The 19,353-nt window shown below is 36.3% G+C and overlaps 1 protein-coding gene and 1 pseudogene across 6 annotated transcripts in view; both read right to left on the reverse strand.

Annotated features, from left to right (window-relative positions):
• Positions 1–19,353, reverse strand: part of FUT8 (fucosyltransferase 8) — a 302,069-nt gene that overhangs the window by 227,747 nt on the left and 54,969 nt on the right. The gene's annotated exons all lie outside the window — the stretch shown is intronic.
• Positions 3,816–5,850, reverse strand: LOC116877982 (annotated as a pseudogene).

The following is a 19,353-nucleotide window of genomic DNA, read 5'->3' on the forward strand; positions in this document are numbered from 1 at the left end:
ACCAGTTTACAGTAGGGACTTGGTGAGTAGTGTTGGCCAAGTGGGTGAGGACTTCTAGTGGAGTGCTGTCCCAGTCACTTAGTCACAATCCTCCTGCAACCCTGAAACCTCAGTCTGATAATAAGCTGGCAAATCCCTCTGAACATGGAAACTGGAGCCCCTGGGCACTCTGAAGGACTCTTGCCAGTGCCAGCACCTCCACTCCCTCTGTGAGACCCCATTCAGACTGAATGCAGTTGTCTGTGGCCAGATGAACACACACCCCTTACACAGAGATCCTAAATCCTTTGGAACTTCTTAATGGGAACATCTTTCATTCTAATGAGGCTACTCTTGGTAGGTTCCCGGATAGCTTCAATATTTGAATATTTCAATATTCAATATTCAATCTGTTCACCAGAAAGACCAAACACAGATCGTAAGCTTGTAACTTCCAGCTCCATGCCCTATCCTCCAGGGACAAGACAGAGGCTAGACATTGACTTAATAACTAATCATGTCCCCTAAACTACGGGGCCTACAGATTGTCCAAGTTGGTAAACACATCCATGTACCAGGAGAGTGGCACACTCTACTCTGTATCTCAGGATCCTTCTGGGCCTCATCCTATTTATCTCTTCATCTTGTTGTTCATCATTATCTTTAATTATATCCTTTGTAATAAGATGATAAATGTAAGTGTTTCTGAGTTCTGTGAGCCATAATAGCCAATTATCAAATCTGAGGAGGAAGTCATGGGATCCCACCAATTTGTAGCCAAGTCAGACAGAAGTGTGGGTAACCTGGGCATTCACTACACCCAATTGACATCTGACATTAAGGGTAGTCTTGTGGAACTGGGTCCTTAATCTCTGGAGTCTATGCTCTATGCTCATTATTTGGTTGGTATTCCCCCAAAATTAAAGAATTGCTTGGTGTAGAAAACCCACAAATCTGGTTTCAGAAGTGTTTTGAGTACTGGAAATGAGTTTTCTTTTACAGGGCCAGATAATAAGAGGCACAAGCAACACAAAGATAAAAGGTCCCTATAATTAAGGGATTTCTGTTCTATCATGTTTATACATAGGCAAGAAATCAAAATAAATAGTTGTGTTAGACGGCATTATTAATGGCATTATTTCAAACTGATTCCAGTAACAACCTGAACCAAACATGATGATTGGTTTTCCGAATGATAGTAGCAAAATACTTCCTTTGTTCATAAGAAAATTTTAAATCCAATTCCTCCACTGTCAAACTGAAAAGGACCATTCCTAAAAGATATAATTTATGAGAGAACAGATGGAAATATGTACAAAGAATACTGCAGATCTGTGATAGATTTAACATTTTAACCGAATCTGTACAGGCTCAATAACCAAAATCACACTGCCCTTTTGAACACCAATTCTTGTTTTTAGTCATTGCCTTCTAGCCCTATCATTCAACTTACAGATGATCAAAATGAAGAACCTTAGGTATGTGAAACAACAGATATCAAAAACAGGCAATTTGAAGGAAAGGAAAGGAGAGGAGAGGGGAGGCAAGGGGAAGAGAGAGAAGGGGAGGGGCTGGAGGGGAGCTGAGGGGAGACCAGGCAGAGGGAGAGGGAGATGGGAGGGGAGGGAAAAGGGGAAGGAAAAGGAGAGGGAAGAGAAAGGGAAGGGAGGGAAAGGAAAGAAAAGAAAGAGGGAGGAAGGAAGGAAGAGAGGGGGGAGAGAGAAAGAAAGGGAGGGAGGGAGAAAGAGGGAAGGAGAGAGAGAGGGAGAAAGGGACAGAGGGACACAGGGACAGGAAAAAGGGAAGAAAAAAACACCTATCGAAAAATTTTGAAAAATGCTGACTCTCACTCATAAGTAAAGAAATGCAAGCTAAAATAAGAGATCTTTTAATCAACTGAGAAATATTAAAAATTCAGTAATACCCAGTGTAGAGAAAATGTGAGGAAAAGTTTATAAATTGGTACAAACTTTCTGAAGGAAATTTTTCCTTTGAATCAAAAATCTAAAAAATAATTCAATCTTTTGAGCCAACAATTCTATCTCAAGGAGTTTAAACTAAGGAATGTATACAAAGGATTTTATTAATACATATGGTTTATAATATATATGCCTTGGATATCTGTATCTTTAAAAAGCTCCTCAAAAATAAATAAATAAATAAATAAATACTCCTCAGAAAATTTTTTTTTTTTTTTTTTTTTTTTTTTTTTTTGTTTACGATTTTATTTCTTTGACAGAGAGAGAGAAAGAACAAGCAGGGGGACCAGGCAGAGGGAGAGGGAGAAGCAGGGAGATCAGGCTCCCTGCTCTGATATAGGGCTCAATCCCAGAACCCTGGGATCATGATCTGAGCCAAAGGCAGAGGGCAGATGCTTAACTGAGTGAGCCACCCAGGTGTCCCTCCTCAGGGAATTCTTATGATCATCTAATCTGGGGAAACACGCACTAGAAAATGAAATCTATTTATTAAAAGAACTAACATCTAATCAGCAACTTCTGTAAGCCCAGCATTATAGTGACAAAATCGTTATCATGTTTAACCAAAACACATTAGGAGCTAAAGGCCTGTTTTAAAAGCTCCACATTCCTAAAATACTGATCATAAAAGCCTTAAGAGGAATTTTCACAGTTATATTCATTACTTCACTTAACAAGATTAATGTTCTGTGTTACCTGTAAGGGCAATTTCTAGTTACTATATCAAAATTTCCCATTAAATTATATTACAAAATGCAAGCTAGTCTCAAAATTAGATAAAAATGACATTTTAGGGGCGCCTGGGTGGCTCAGTTGGTTAAGCAAATGCCTTCTGCTCAGGTCATGATCCTGGAGTCCCTGGATCGAGTCCCACATGGGGCTCAGCTGGGAGTCTGCTTCTCCCTCTAACCTCTCCCTTCTCACGGTCTCTCTCTCATTCTCTCTTTCTCTCTCTCAAATAAATAAATAAAATCTTTTAAAAAATGGCATTTTAAAACAGAACAACAAAAATTATTGGACTGTCCATGATATAACAGAATAATCAAAATAAATTTCATAATACAAATGTCTTACCAAAAATATTAAGAATCTTACCTTAAAAATTATAATTACCTAGATCATTAAAATCTATAATAGAAAATGTCTGTATCAGGCATATCTGCAAGAAGGAAATGTTCTATACTTAAACTGCCCAATAAAATAACCACTAGCCATATGTGGCTACAGAGCGCTTAAAATATGGCTACTGAGACTGAAGGGGAGGCACACTAACATATTTAAGCTTACTCATACAATTTTAACATGTATTAAAATGAGAGGAGTGTATCTTTGGGGTTGAAAAAAAAAAAAGGTCTCAGTGAAATACAAGCCTAGTAAGAAAATCTAGACTAAATTATTTTCATATTTACATTAGTAAAAGGCAACTTAATCTACCTCTTTCATTCCATGAAGATACAAGCAAAGGCAACTCTGAATATCTTCATGTCAGCAAGAATAAGTAATTTTTCATTGTTACCAACAAAAAAAAAAGTTTGAAATCACTAACTACAAGAGAAAAGCATTGATGACTCATTCCTAATCCCTTAAATCAATCATTATAACTTCACATCTCTAAGTAATACAGATTTCTTTAGCAATAATACAGATTTCTTTAATACAGATTAAACACTTTGGAATTTTATTTAAAGTAACTTCACTAAGAAAATAAATATAAGACTTTCCATCTATTAGTACACTGGTCAGAGACTCAAATTGCAGCTAAAGAACTTAAAAAACTAGAGAAGCTTGCCCTCTGCCTTTTACGGAAAAAAAAAGGGGGGAGGTCCAGCTATAGATAAGAATAATGCAGAAAATAATTCAAAGCATATTCTTAACAAGGGCCAAAGGCACAAATTCTGATCCTTCACCCTAAAAGGTTAAGAGAAACTCAGAGAAAAATGATACAGGAACAGCTATGGCTAAAACCCATGGCAACAACACCCCCAAAAATGTCTGAAGTCAGCTCTTTACAATTTACTACCTACAGATTAATACACCTTTTTCAAGAAAAAATTTTTGCAGAGAATACTAATTACCAGGAACTACACTGGGCACTGGGGATAGCCCTGAACGTGAACTTAGTCACTGTTCTTAATGAGAGTCTATGATAGGTCCAATAGTCCAGTTCAAAAGTAGGTTGAAGATAGTACTTCTGGGTTCCTCCATCTAATATCTGGTTTTGGCTGAGAACATTTAGCCTCAGACTGGCCTGCTTTGTCAATACCTAGTCTACTTACAACCTAATTTTATTCTTTTTCTCTTTCAGATTCTAAAATAAATGTCTACTTCAGAGATTCTGCTTTGACCCTTTTTTTAATGTTTGCTTTTTTTTTTTAAGATTATTTATTTACTTGGGGCGCCTGGGTGGCTCAGTGGGTTAAGCCGCTGCCTTCGGCTCGGGTCATGATCTCAGGGTCCTGGGATCGAGCCCCGCATCGGGCTCTCTGCTCAGCAGTGAGCCTGCTTCCTCCTCTCTCTCTGCCTGCCTCTCTGCCTGCTTGTGATCTCTCTCTGTCAAATAAATAAATAAAAAAAAAAATCTTAAAAAAAAAAAAAATTAAAAAAAAAAAAAAAGATTATTTATTTACTTATTTGACAGACAGAGATCACAAGTAGGCAGAGAGGCAAACAGAGAGAGAGGGGAAAGTAGGCTCCCTGCCGAGCAAAGAGCCCTATGTGGGGCTTCATCCCAGGACCCTGGGATCATGACCTGAGTGGAAGGCAGAGGCTTTGACCCACTGAGCCACCCAGGCACCCATTTTTAATGGTTTTTATACACACTTTGCTTATTTTAATGAAGCTGGTACAGACAATTTCCATTTAAAACCTATATCCCAGGCCAAAAAGTACAAATAAAATTAAAAAGAGCAGTGTTCTGTTATATACACTTCTGCATGAATAACTTTGTTAACTGCTAATTACATTAGAACTTTTCTGGATTTTCTGACAAGACTTCTTTTATCTTAAAATGCTTTCTCCTCAGTAAAGCCATCTTTGGAATTAGTCATTACTCTCACCATCTCTATCATCTCAACTCCAGCCTGATACTTCTCGTCTTTTGGTCCAGATCCACAAATTTTTAAAGTAGCTTCAGATTAAGGAAAGATCATTTTTCCACAGTTCAGTTCTCTGAAAAACTTCCATTTCCCACTGAAAATCGTAGTCTAGGAATAAAGCAATCACATGCTAGAATTTCAGGGCCAACTGGAAACTCATGAATACTCACATTGCCTGTGAATGCAATGCTGGAAAAGGTGGTCTCTCTGTGCACACATGTAATTTTTTAAAAGCAGAGGGCAATATGAAGGGGGCTTAGGTTTGATCACTAAATCTCGGCATAATAAAAACAAGTGATAATGAATAACAAGCACTAGAATTCAAATTACCAGATGTTTTAAAGATTTTCAATTCCATTTTTAACATCAAGTTACAAAAGAACTATTTTTAAAAATAAAAAAGGAGAGTAAAAAAAAAAAACAAAAAGAATATCTAAATTGTTGAATGACCCCGTTCGTTCCTGATAAGCTTCAATCACTTCTTCCATTCCCACTTCTTTTGCAGTGTGATCATCAGCAACTCTCTGACCTTCCAAAAGAAACTGAGTGAATTCATTGGAACTGCCGGTCTCTGACAGCATGATTCTTTGAGTTTCTAGAGATGTGTTGTCATCTTCACTTTGAAGCGAATCTCAATGCTATCTTGTCCAAGGGCTGTGAGTTTAATGTATTCTCCTTCCTTCTTATAAGACCCCAAGTCCTCAGCTGACAGTTTTGCCTCCTGGGAGGACATGATGAAGGAGGCTTCACCCAGGGTCTCTGCACAGTAGTGGCTTCGGGTAGGCAGAATCTCATTCTGGATTTACAAATCCATCTCTCTTTCCCACAGCACAACACTGCAGACAGATGGAGGGACTTCTGCCAGGCAATGCATCACTCTGCTTTGACTTTTTAACTTTTGGAGATTTCATAATATTCAAGCTTTTCAAAAATTTCATTTGTATTTTTGTTATAAACATTATCACTTCACCAAAATTTCTCTTGTATTCTCAATTATCACAATTTATATTTTCCTTTAACAGATTACAATGATGAATACTGGCAAGCCTTAAAACTAATGAGTTCTTAATTCTTCATTTTAAAAATGTTGAAATGTATCCCTTTATTGTGCAAATATACTTTCCCAGCATCATCTTTATGAAAATTAATAAAGTTACCTATATGTTATTCAAATCTGAACTTTGACACTCCTCCCCTCTAAAAGAAAGAGAGAGAGAAGAACGAAAAGAGAAAATCTCCCATTCATCAAGTATTTGTTGACCACCTACTATGTGTCACATGCTATTTTAGGTGCTCAGGATATCTCCTGAAGGGCTGGCTGGAAAGGCTGGCCTAGTGTCCCCACCCCTGGCTCCATTCCATTTAGCAGAATCCTGCTCTGGTACATGTATCCCCTCCCTTGCAGGAAACAGGACTAGCCCAACTCTGCTCTGGCCCACAGAGCAGAAGCTGCTCTGTGAACATGAAAAGGAGGCAGCAGTTTTCCTGGTTTTAGTCAGGCCATCAAATCTTTAACAAGCCTAGTCATAGCTCAGGTCACATGCAGTTAAGCATTTAATAAATGTTTTGATGATAAAAGAAAAAGAACTCATGGAATTTCATTCTGATAAGAAAATAGTCAATAAACAAATACAAACGTGTGTGCACACATACGTAATAGTGTCATAAGTAAAATGATACAATAAAAAATAGATATTTTAGACTGAGTGATTAGGAAGAGTTTATATGAGGCTGTCAATGAATCTTTGATAAAGTGTCATGTATAATACTATCACTCAACAAATTCCAGTTTTTAACTTTAACAATGCGTATGAAAAGTACCAACTTACTGATTGGCAGACCCGGTGTTTTGTAAAACATCCTCTAGAATCTAGAATTAAACCAATTAAAAATTCTACTTTTGGGGCATATGGCTGGCTCAGTCAGTAGAGCATGTGACTCTTGATCTCCAGGTCATGGAGTTCAAACCCCACTTCAGGTGTGGAGCCTGCCTAATTAAAAAATAAATAAATAATAGTAATTCCACTTTCATTTACAACTAGTCAAACCGTCAACTTATTGGTGTGTAAAAGAACCCAATTTGTTTTTAAGCCATCTCCTCCCCATGCAGCACTTTTTGTAAACCCCCAAAATGCAAAGGCACATAATAAACTAAACTCTCATGAAAGTACAACTCTCCTAGGATTTTTTCTTAAAGATTTTATTTATTTGACAGAGAGAGATCACAAGTAGGCAGAGAGGCAGACAAAGAGAGAGAGGGAAGCAGGCTCCCCGCTGAGCAGAGAGCCTAATGTGGGGCTCGATCTCAGGACCCTGGGATCATGACCTGAGCCGAAGGCAAAGGCTTTACCCACTGAGCCACCCAGGCACCCCTCTCCTAGGATTTTTAAGAATGTTTCCATATTATTGGGGCACCTGGGTGACTCAGAGGGTTAAGCCTCTGCCTTTGGCTCAGGTCATGGTCTCAGGGTACTGGGATCGAGCCCCGCATCAGGCTCTCTGCTCGGCAGGGAGCCTGCTTCCTCCTCTCTCCCTCTCTGCCTGCCTCTCTGCCTACTTGTGATCTCTGTCAGATAAATAAATAAAATCTTTAAAAAAAAAAAAAAAGAATGTTTCCATATTACAAGTCATTACTACCTGGTGGCACAGTAAATAACATTTTTTAAAATGAGATTTATCTTTTATTCTTCAATGGCCTTTATCAAATTTCCTCAAGTTACTAACTCAGAACCTAAACCACAGTGACATTATTATTCTAAAAACCTAAGTATCTAAGATAACCATCTGGAGTGGAAGACAGAATGTCTCTTTCCAGAACAGTGACCATATATACAAAGGTTTCTGTGATTGTGAATGTACTTCTAACCTCCACTGTCCAAAAGGAAAGACAAGGAAAAAATCAGAGCTCTCAAGCATTTGCCCTTCATGGAGTTCCTTTACAGGGTTCTCAACATTTTATAGACCTGGTCCTCTAACTAAGAAGATTAAAGGAGATAGAACTTGGATTTAGGGGTGCCTGGGTGGCTCAGTGGGTTAAAGCCTCTGCCTCCGGCTCAGGTCATGGTCTCAGGGATCTGGGATCGAGCCCCGCATCGGGCTCTCTGCTCAGCGGGGAGCCTGCTTCCTCCTCTCTCTGCCTCTCTGCCTACTTGTGATCTCTCTCTCTCTGTCAAGTAAATAGATAAAATCTTAAAAAAAAAAAAAAAAGATTTAGCTACATTTGTCTCTAACTTTTCTGATGCCTGATAACATCTAAAACAAGGTGCTTTTTTTTTTAATCTGGAACTTAAAAAAAAAAAAAAAAAAAAGGACACTTCTCCCTACTGTTTGGCACGAATGGCTCTATAGCTCAGATTCCTCCATCTTATCCCAAACCAAACTTACCCAGACCAGGGGCTGTGAAAAAGGTTCTCATCATCTCTTGCTCTGTGGTTATGCTTACATCATAGTGATACCTAGTCATCCTGTAGCCTCATCTTATTTAGATGTCTTATTTAGAGTCTCCTGTACACTGTCTTTGCAATATTAGAGTTCTTTAAACATTTTTCAGCAAAGTGCATAGGCTCCTGATTAGTTTCAGGTCAGAAAGGCATACCCAGAATAGGTCATCTTATAGGCAGTCTTCTCCATATAGGGGCTCAAGGTGGTCCCAAGGTATTCCTAGTCTCCAAGGTCCACATTTAAGGTCAGAGACTTAACTCCTAACTCAGTTAACAGTAATAGTTAACATTTATTGAGCCATTACTTCATGCCAGGCACTGTGCTAAAGACTTTGCACTTAATATTTATCTATATTTTATAGATGCAGAAATTTAGTATCTAAAATTAACTACCCAAGCACAGCTAGTATCCAAGAATCAGTCCACATCTGCCTTATTCCATAGCTTATGATCTCTAGAGAAATTCTAAAACAAACACCAGATTAACCTAAAAGTCAAAAAATATATATATTTTATATATATATATATATATTATATATATATCAAAAGTAACCAAAAAAAGTATATACTTCAGTAGAAAAACCTTTATATTTAGGATTTTTATTTGGAATAAATCTAATCATAAGAACTCAATCATATTACCATACATATAATAATACTTATCAAGAAACATAAAGAAAAACATAGAATAACCCCTCATATCTAGAACTTGAATTATCAGAAGACTTCTTTGAAAATGCAGATAATTTTATTAAGTTTCTGTGAAATAATCACTTTTTTTTTAATCAATCTTGAAAAGCCTTCTAAAAATTGATATACTCGCCCATCTTAAAACTATAAGGAACTTAAAAAGAAAAAACTATAGGTGTGGCTGGCTCGTTCCGTCGGTAGAGCATGTGACTCTTAATCTCCGGGTTGTGAGTTCAAGCCCCACGTCAGACAGTAATAGTGACTACTATTAAAAAATAATTGAAAAAAAAAAAGAACTTAAAAGTGGTTCCTAGTAAAAATAAGCATTATTCAGTAGTATTAGGAGTGGAAGGAAGAGGACAAGGGTTAATAGCATTAGAACACTGTACTAATAACAGTAATAACAGTAATGATAGAAGTAGTTACAGGAGCAGTAGCGGTAGTATAGTAGTATTTATTAGTATTACAAGTAAATATAATATACTAAGGAAAATATAATTTTGCTTTATTGATCCTGAACCATGCAAAATCTGAGAGTCCTTATTAAGACTAGCAATTCTACTTGTACACACATGTAACTAAATGCTATGGAAGATTGTAACTTAACCAATTAAGTCTAGGGTTAAAGAAAACTTAAAGACCAGGTACTGGAAGGTTAGCTTTAAAAGTATCTCTGCTATCAACTCAACTGTCATCTCCATTCAGCACCATTCTCAAACTCTCTCATTCTCCACTCAGAATATCGTCACTCCCTCCCTACTCTCACAAAGCACATTTTTTAAGAGCACAATTCCCCACTTGTCACAGTTTTAGAGATTTCTGTCTTTCCTCTGGACTTTTGCCTCTTAAGACTTAATTCATGTCATATGTTGTGGCTGTCTCAGGCATTCAGCACAGTATCTGAATCAAAAGTTTAAAATAGAGCAACTGATTCTACTTAAAAAAAAACATTTAATCATCTAACGTATAATTCACAATGAAAATTTACTAAAGGCAGCTTAGAAGCTACTGAATTTGGTGTATAAAGAATTAAGGTATAAAGAAATTCAAGACAAATAATGTATTCTGGACCACAGCCCTATCTGATTTGAGTGAGGTCTTAAGATATCAGTATTTTCGGGCAGGAATTTCCACTATTAAATCTACTTTCAAAGCCACCCATTTAATACAGAGTATGAGTATCCCTCCTTTGTGAACCTTCTCATTACCTTCTAGGCACAATTTATTATTCCTCCCTGGGTGCTACTACTGAATTTTACAAATATGCCAATTATACTTGCCACACTAAGCAAACCAGGACTAAATTTCACACAACTCAACACATTTCACACATTACAGACTAATACCCTTAAACTACCTTTAGGACACCAAATTCAGTCTCTTAGACATCATCTTATTAATGATCGTGGTTACTGCATGAAGCTCTGGTAGCTCACAATGCCAAGGAGTGGAAGAAGTGTGAAGCCAGGCCTCCCTGAAGTTGAGGTAAACATTTGTTATTATCCTGGCCTACGGTGGAAAAAAAATTAACTATTCCTACCTCATTTCCCAGTCCTTCTACAGACAAAGGCTTAGCCACATATACATAAAAGTTGGGACGGCTAAGAATGAAGGAGTGACTCAAGCTGTCACTCTCAAATCATGGAGGACAGATGTCCTCTTGTCTGGCCTATTCTCTCCCAGGCCTATCTCCAACAGTCCGTGATTTCTCCCTTGGGACAGTGCAGAGCTATAGGTATTGCTGGGTTGCAAAAAGATACCCTAGGTAATCAAATATATGAGTGGGAGACATGCTTTAAGTACCCAGCTCATATTGTCACAGCAGGGTGAGAAGGATCCTTTTCCCCCAGCTTCATATACCTACCATCCCAGTAACAGAGCTCAAATTCCAGAGGCTGCACCTCTCTCTACAAGGAGGTTGGGCCAAGATTCATTTGCTTAGCTCAGGCACAGCTAGCAATCCCACTCAGACACGTTTGATGTTGTACACCGAATAGGATTCCTAGTCCCAAGAGAGACAACATGCCCAGGAAAAAGAATTAGACGTTTTTGTTTTTGTTTTATGTAGGCTCCACCCTGGGCTTAAACTCAAGACCCTGAGATCAAGACCTGAGCTGAGACCAAGAGCTGGATGCTTAAACAACTGAGCCACCCAGTCAACCAACTAAATTCCCCCTAGAATTAGTTGTTTTATAATGACACACTTTGGCTTCATGGAATAACTCCCCATAGAAATACCCAAACACCTCCTAACTCTCTGCCATGTGAATATTTATTTTCAAACACATTTTTGGAAACATATTATTATATAGGAAATTAGGGGACTTCCTACATGGCAACTATTAACATACATTTCCAGCTCACCTACTAAATTATCAGCTTTCTAGAGGCAGGGTCTTAATCATTTTGTGTCCAAAATTACAGCAGTTGTTCATTAAATTTGTTGAAGAAAGGGCAAGAAATCAAGACCAGGAGAAAAAAGGAGTAAGGACAGAAAAGACATATGATGAGCATCCTTGTATACATCACTTTAAATGCCAACCAATACAGATATTCCTAAGTGATATATATATATATAAATCCTATCTTCCCTGAAAAAATTGCAAAGAATAAGAACAAATTCCAATTATGGAATTTTACTGCTTTTAAATGAAATGAACTCAACAATTCTGCATGATCTTTTCCTTCCCTTGGGTTCACCTATGTCTCAGTAAAAACATGATTTTTTTTTTTAAATCATAGTAAAATACCTTGAAGATGACAAGAGTAAAAAAAAAAGCTAAATACTTTATAAAATGTCAACTTAGAAAGTCAGAAGAGAATATGCAGTATGGAAGGTCCTAGAGAATCCTTTGATAGCTTTTATGGGTGAGGAAGTAGGTTCAAGATCATCAGACTAATTGTTTCTAGAAGTTTCTATCACTACTGACTTTCCACTCAAAAGGTTAGACCCAGTTCAGGCCTAAACACAAGTGACAGTAGAGGAAAAGTCAGAAGAACGCAGAGAAATCTAATAAGGAATCCTAACAAAGACATCAAATTAAACCCACAAATATAAAGCTAGTGAGGAAAAATTCAATTTTTAAGTACAACATAAAATATTAAATTACTAAACTACAGATTACTTACAACCTAAGTATGAGAGTCCAGAATACCAAGTCTGTCACATCTTGACATTTTTATCACCTAGTTACAAAATTTCAATTATTAGAAGAGAACAATGGGAATCACTATGGCAATTTAAGTCCTAAAGAACTGTTTTCTAATTGTGTAAGAAAACAAATATCTTCAAGATGCAACAGAAGTTAATTAGCACTGGGGGAGAAAACATAACATATTCCTTAAAAGAAAGATAAAGAAAGAGAGACTGAAACTTGTGAAAATCCAGGCAAGGAAATGGCACAAACATAGAAAAGCTAAATCAGAGGGTGCCTGGCTGACTCAGTCATTAGAGCATTCAACTCTTGATCTCAAGGTGGTAAGTTCAAGCCTCATACTGGGCACAGAGTCTACCTAATTAAAAAAATAAAATTTTAAAAAAAAAATTTTTAAGCTAAATCAAAAGAAATGGAAAAGCAAAATGCATACACAGTTTATCACAGTGATAACAGAATAAACTGTCAGTCTGATCAACCTAACAGTATGTCACTCTATGAAAAAACATACTATTAAAAACACAATAATACAGAATGAGAAAATACACTAACTACAAAAAGCACAAATTTAAAAAGAAATTATTATCAAAGCTATGTTTAAAAAATCTATATATGAAAAAGAACTAAAAGAACCATATACTCACACATGGTAGCTATTGTCATGTTAAACTATGGGATAAAGGATGAGTCTCTTATTTTAATAAAACAGTTGTTTGAATTACCTGTAACATAGTGATTTTTTAATGTAATGTTTTTAAAAAGAAAATAAACATTTAACATATAATATACACCAATTTCTCTTTTCATACTTCCACCAAGATATTGAAGCACTGAAGTCAAGATATCTAAGCACTAAATTCAAGATGTACATCAAGGTTGGTTTGTTTTTTTTACGACATCACAGAAAATGTAAGGATTAATACTATTACTCTATTCTCTGCTCATAAAAATAATTAGTGACAATGTACTAATTAAATTAAGACATCCAGTCTGAATGAGCCATCCAATTAATTTCATAAATCCAAAGTATCAGCACAAGGTTTTTGCTTTGTTGCTTTCTTGTTTTTGTAATTTTTTTAAAGATTTTATCTATTTGACAGAGAGAGGGAGACAGAAACGGAAAGCACAAGCACAAGTTGAGCAGGGAACCTGATGCGGCACTCCATCGCAGGACTCTGAGATCATGACCTGAGCCGAAGGCTGGTGCTTAACCAACTGAGTCACCCAGGAGCCCCAGCACAATGTTTTAATAACCATTCCCAGAATCATCAGTATCGTTACCATAAGTGCAAATTAGTGAAACTTGACAAGACCCTACACCCAAAAAGTCTGTAAAAATATTTCTTGTATGGTTCAAGAGTATAAAAATGAAAACCTGACTATTTAACATAGGAAACAAAGGAAAGGTTGCCAGTGTCCCCAAACTACACTTGCAAACAGAAGAATAGTAACTGGGCTAAGAATGAGTCATTTCACCAATAACAAGAGCCAGTCCTAAGATCAATTTCCCTCTGAAAAAGTTCTATACTCATTCCTGCAAATTAGAATACATTACCTCAAACTGTGCAAACCTAATGCCAGAAGGAAATCAAATTCCAAAATACTGTCAAATCAGACAGAGGATATCATACCAAGTCACCATTACAAAATTGCCAAAAAGACTCAAAAATAATCTTCAATCATATCCAACATTTCAAGAGCTTATAATTCATCACTCCTGTTCTCATGAATGAAAGAAAGAAAGAAAGAAAGAAAGAAAGAAAGAAAGAAAGAAAGACAGACAGACAGACTGGCTTTGTGGGGGTGAGGGGGGGCTTGAAAATCAACAGCTCTTCTTAGATCCATCAGAGAATTGAACCCAGAGGGCAAACTGTTACCCTGAAAACCAGAGACACAGACAGGCAGATACAGAAAATCACAGTGTGAGAGCTGCAGAAGGCTAGGAACATAATAAGCCCTCAGCTGGAGCCAGGATCAATAGGAATACTTTAACAATAATTGACAATTTGATGGAGGCTCTGTGTCAACTAGCTTGGAGTGAAAAATGGAGAGGGAATCCAGTCTTTGAAAGGTCCCCATGCATTCCTGACTTTTTACCTCCAAGAACCCTATCAGGTTCTCCCTGGGAGAGTCTGGGAAAAAAAAATCTTATTTCCAGAAGAGGGAGGGGAAAAGTAACCAACTTGAAATATGCCCAGAACTCTCTGTTATTCTTTAAAAGGACTGTCTGGAAAAACAAAAACAAAAACAAAAACAAAAACCCACAAAAAAACAACCAAAAAAAACTATTTAATAAAGCTTAAGAAACTAGAATTTTTTAGAGTCTAACCAACCAAGGTTTTATAGAATCTAACCAACCTGGGGGAAAGTAAATATCCAATTCCAACCCCTCCATCCTTCAACATGGGGTAAGAGATAACCAAATCAGGCTCACTAAAACACTGGGACCAAATACGCCACATCACATCATTCTAATAAAATAACTATGAGGCACCTGGGTGCCTCAGTCAGTTAAGCAACCACCTCTTGATTGTAGGGGCACCTGGGTGGCCCAGTTGATTAAGCAGCTGCCTTGGTTCAGGTCATGGTCTCAGGGTCCTAGGAGAGAGCCCCGAATTAGGCTCCCTGCTCGTAGGGAATCTGTTTCTCCCTCTCCTTTTCCCTCTGCCCCTCCCCCTGTTCATGCTCTCTCTCTCAAATATATGTATGTGTGTGTGTGTGTGTGTGTGTATGTATATATGTATATGTATACATAAGCATTATGTATGTAAAGGAACTGCAAGCCTCAGACACTATTAAAGGATTCTCTACAAAACCCAAAACCAACAGGGCAGAAAAAAACACTACTAATTTTAGCCTCTGACGCCACTGCTATGGAATATAGTAAACAGCCTAACTCCTGATCAGATAAACATAAAACCTCACACTAAAGGCCTAATCATTTCAGTTTGTTTTACCTAATATAACATGTCTGGCTACCAACAAAAAATTACAAAGCATTGTAAAGGCTAAAACTATGATCTGAAGACACAAAGCAAGCCTCAAAACCAGACTCAGGTATAACAAAGGCTTTAGAATTATCACTGAGTTTAAAAATAGCTATGATAAATACACTAAGGGCACTAATGGAAAAAGCAGACAACATGCAAGAACAGATGGGTATTGTAAGCACAGTTATGAGTAAGAAAAAAATCAAAAGGAAATGCAACAAATCAACAACAATGTAACAGAAAAAATGTCTTTGATGATAAACAATAAACCAGATTCATGAAGCTCAGAACATACTACACAGGATATATACTATAATATGTGCACCTAGGCATATCATAGTAAAACTGCAGCAAAACAGATAAGAAAATCTGAACAGAATCCAGAAGAAAAAAGCTTACCTAGACATGAGAAAAATAAGAATTCTGTCAAACTTTCTCTTCAGAACCATGCAAGCAAAGTAAGCAGAGTGAAAAATTTAAAGTGTTAAAAGAAAACCCACCAATCCAGAATTCTGTACCTATCACAATTATCCTTCAAAAGTGAAAAGGAAATACAGGCTTTATCTGACAAATAAAAATTGAGGGAACTGAAGGCCTACTCACCTTCCTTGCAAGAAATGTTTAAAAATTCTTCAGGGATGCTGGATGGCTCAGTCAGTTAAGTGTCTGCTTTTGACTCATGTCATGATCCCAGGGTCCTGGGATCAAGTCTGTATTGGGGTCCCTACTCACCAGGGAGTCTGCATCTCCCTCTCTGTCTACCCTGCCCCACCCCCGCTCTTGTGCTCTCTCTCTCTCTCTCTCTCTCTCAGTCTCTCTCTCTCTCAAATAAATACTTAAAAAATAAATAAAAAATAAAAATAAAAAGTTTTTCAGAGGGAAGGAAAATTATAAAGCATTGTAATTTTGTACAAATTATAAAATTTCAGAAAATGTGGATTACATTAAAAAAATGAAAAGCATTAGAGATGCAATAAAGATAAAGTTAAATCTTATTTTTTATTCTTGATCTAACAAATAACAACTTGTTAAAAATAGTAATAGCATAATATATTCAGTGATCACAGCTTATAGATAAATGAAATGAATGACAGCAATGTTATAAGGGATGGGAGAAAGGAATTGGGAATAATCTATGATAAGGTACCTGCACTACCCATGAAGTGGTATATTATTATTTGAAAGTGAACAAAGATTAGTTGTAAATGTGTAATTAAAAACTCCAGGGCAACCACTAAAAAATTTTACAGTAAGTATAATGATATATAAGATATGATAAAAAAATAAAATCATATGAAATGTTCAAATGAAACAAGAGAAAGCAGAAACAGAGTAGAAGACAAAAAAAAAAAAAAGAAAGAAACAGCAAGGGCATGGAATAGAAAGCAGTTTAAAAATATGGTAGATATTAATCCAAGTATACAAATAACTACTTTAAACATCAATGGTCTAAATACATCAACTAAAAGACAGAGACTGTCAGCCAGTGATTAAGGGTTGGGCATTACCCAATGTCAGAGGGTTAATTCACCAAGAAGATATAACTTCCTTTATATGTATGCACCTCACAACTGTGAATCAAAATAAATGATGTAAAAACTAGTAGAACTGCAAAGAGAAACACATACACTCACTATTATATTTGGAGACTTTAACGCCCCTCTAGTCAGTAATTGACAGAACCAGTACACATAAAATCAGTAAGAATATTGTAAAACTGAATAGCATCATCAATCAACTGGATCTAATTGACACCTACAGACTCTTTTATTCAACAATAGCAGTATACACATTATTCTCAAGCTGAAAGAGAACATTTATCAAGATAGACTATATTCTGGGCCAGAAAACACACCTTAATCATACAAAGTATGCTTTCAGACTACAATGGATTTAAACTAAAAATTAGTAACAAAAAGATAGTTAGAAAATACCCAAATATTTGGAAATTAAATAACACACAATAATAACATGAGTCAAAAAGAAAGTCTCAAGAAATTAATACTTTAAGTAAAAATGAAAATAAAATGAAAGTATTTGTGGAATGCAGTAAACATACTATTGTATTTTCTCTTCCTGAGAAAATTTTTATAGCACTGGAATTATATATTAAAATAATAGAAGGAGTTAAAATCAACCACTCAAGCTTCTGCCATAGGAAATTGAGAAGGGCAAATAAAATCCAAAATAAGCACAAGAAAAGAAATAATAAAAATTGGAAGCAAAAATCAATGAAACTGAAAATATGTAAATAAAAGAGAAAAGGCAACAAAAGTAAAAACTGGTTTTTTTCAAAGATCAATAAAATGGATAAACCCCTTGTCAGGAAAAAAGGAGAGAAGAAACAGATTAGTAATATCAGAAATGAAAGAGGGCCCATCACTAGTGATCCTACTCACATTAAAAGGATAATAAAGCAATATTATAAATAATTCAAGGCCCATACATTTGACAACTTAGATGAAATGGAACAATTCTTTTAAAGACAATCTACCAAAGCTCACACAAGGAAGACACAGATCACACAAATAACCCTATACTAATCTAAGAAATTAAATAAATAATTAGCAATATTCCAAAGCAGAAAGCTCCATACCCAGATATCTTCTCTGATGAATTCTACCAAACACTTAAGAAACAGGAAATACCATTTCTCTACAGTCTGTTAAAGAAAGAAGAGGGAGCACTTACTAATTTGTTCTATGAGTCCAGCATTACTCTAATACTAAACCCAAACAACATTACAAGAAAGGAAAACTACAAACAAATATCTCTCATGGACAGAGATGCAAAAAATCCTCAAAAACTATCAGCAAGTCAAATTATACAGCACAACCAAATAAGATTTATTCTAAGTATATAAATCAAGTTCAGCATTTGAAAATCAATTTTTTAATGTAATCCATCACACATCAACACACCATACAAGAAAAATCATGTGATATCGATACCTGCAGAGAAAGAATTTGATAAAACTCAACACCCATTTATGATAAAAACTCAGCAAACAGAAGTACAAGGGAAATCCCTCAAGCTAATAAAATCTACAAAAACCCCACAGCAAATACCATTCTTAATAGTTTAAAAACTAGATACTTTCACTCTAAGATTTTCCCTCTCACCGTTCCTATTCATATCATATTGGACACCCTAGCTAATGCAGTAAGACAAGAAAGGATATAAATTATATAAAGTAGGAAGGAAAAAATACAACTGTCTCTGTTCACAGACAGTATGATCTACATAAAAAATCCCAAAGAACTGTAAGGGAAAAAATACCTGGTAGTAATAAGCAATTATAGCAAGACTATAGGATATAAGGGAACTCTCTACTTTCTGTTGCATTTTCTCTACAGGTAAAACTACTCCAAAAAATAAAATCTATGGAAAAAAAAAAAAAAAAAGAATGCCTGGGTGGCTCAGTTGGGTAAGCACCTGCCTTTAGCTCAGGTCATGATCCCAGAGTCCTGGGATCAAGTCCTCCACTGGGCTCCTTGCTTGGTGGGGAGCCTGCTTCTCCCTCTGCCTGCTGCTCCCTCTACTTGTGCTCTATCTTTGACAAATCAATCAATCAAAAAAACCTTCAACTAAACAACCAGCACAATAGTCCATTAATTCAGAATAGGTATTTTAAAAGAGGGGAAAAAAATGTGTTTAACATGATCATGATTTTCCTTCTTTCCTTTTTTTTTCCTATGAGGCTGCAGAAGTAGCTGGTTGGGGGCTGGGAAGAGGAGAATCCTCTAATTTCTCAAGCATATGTGAATCCAACAAAATAAACACTACACAGAAAGTGAAGATTCCAAACCATAAAATAAATCAAACATATCCATACTCTACTTTCTACTCTTTGCCAATTCAAAATTCTCTGAAACTAGAAAATATTTCTTACAAGAAAAAGAAACTTTATCTTGCTAAATATTAGCAGACCAACTTCAAGGTCTAAAATGAGGAGGAAAATCCAAACAGTTTAATAAAAACGTGAATCATCAGCTACCATATCCACCCACACCTCTCAAAAAAAA

The sequence above is a fragment of the Lontra canadensis genome, unplaced genomic scaffold, assembly GCF_010015895.1.
Source record: "Lontra canadensis isolate GAN:19392208 unplaced genomic scaffold, GSC_riverotter_1.0 scaffold55, whole genome shotgun sequence".
In the NCBI taxonomy this organism is placed as follows: domain Eukaryota; kingdom Metazoa; phylum Chordata; class Mammalia; order Carnivora; family Mustelidae; genus Lontra; species Lontra canadensis.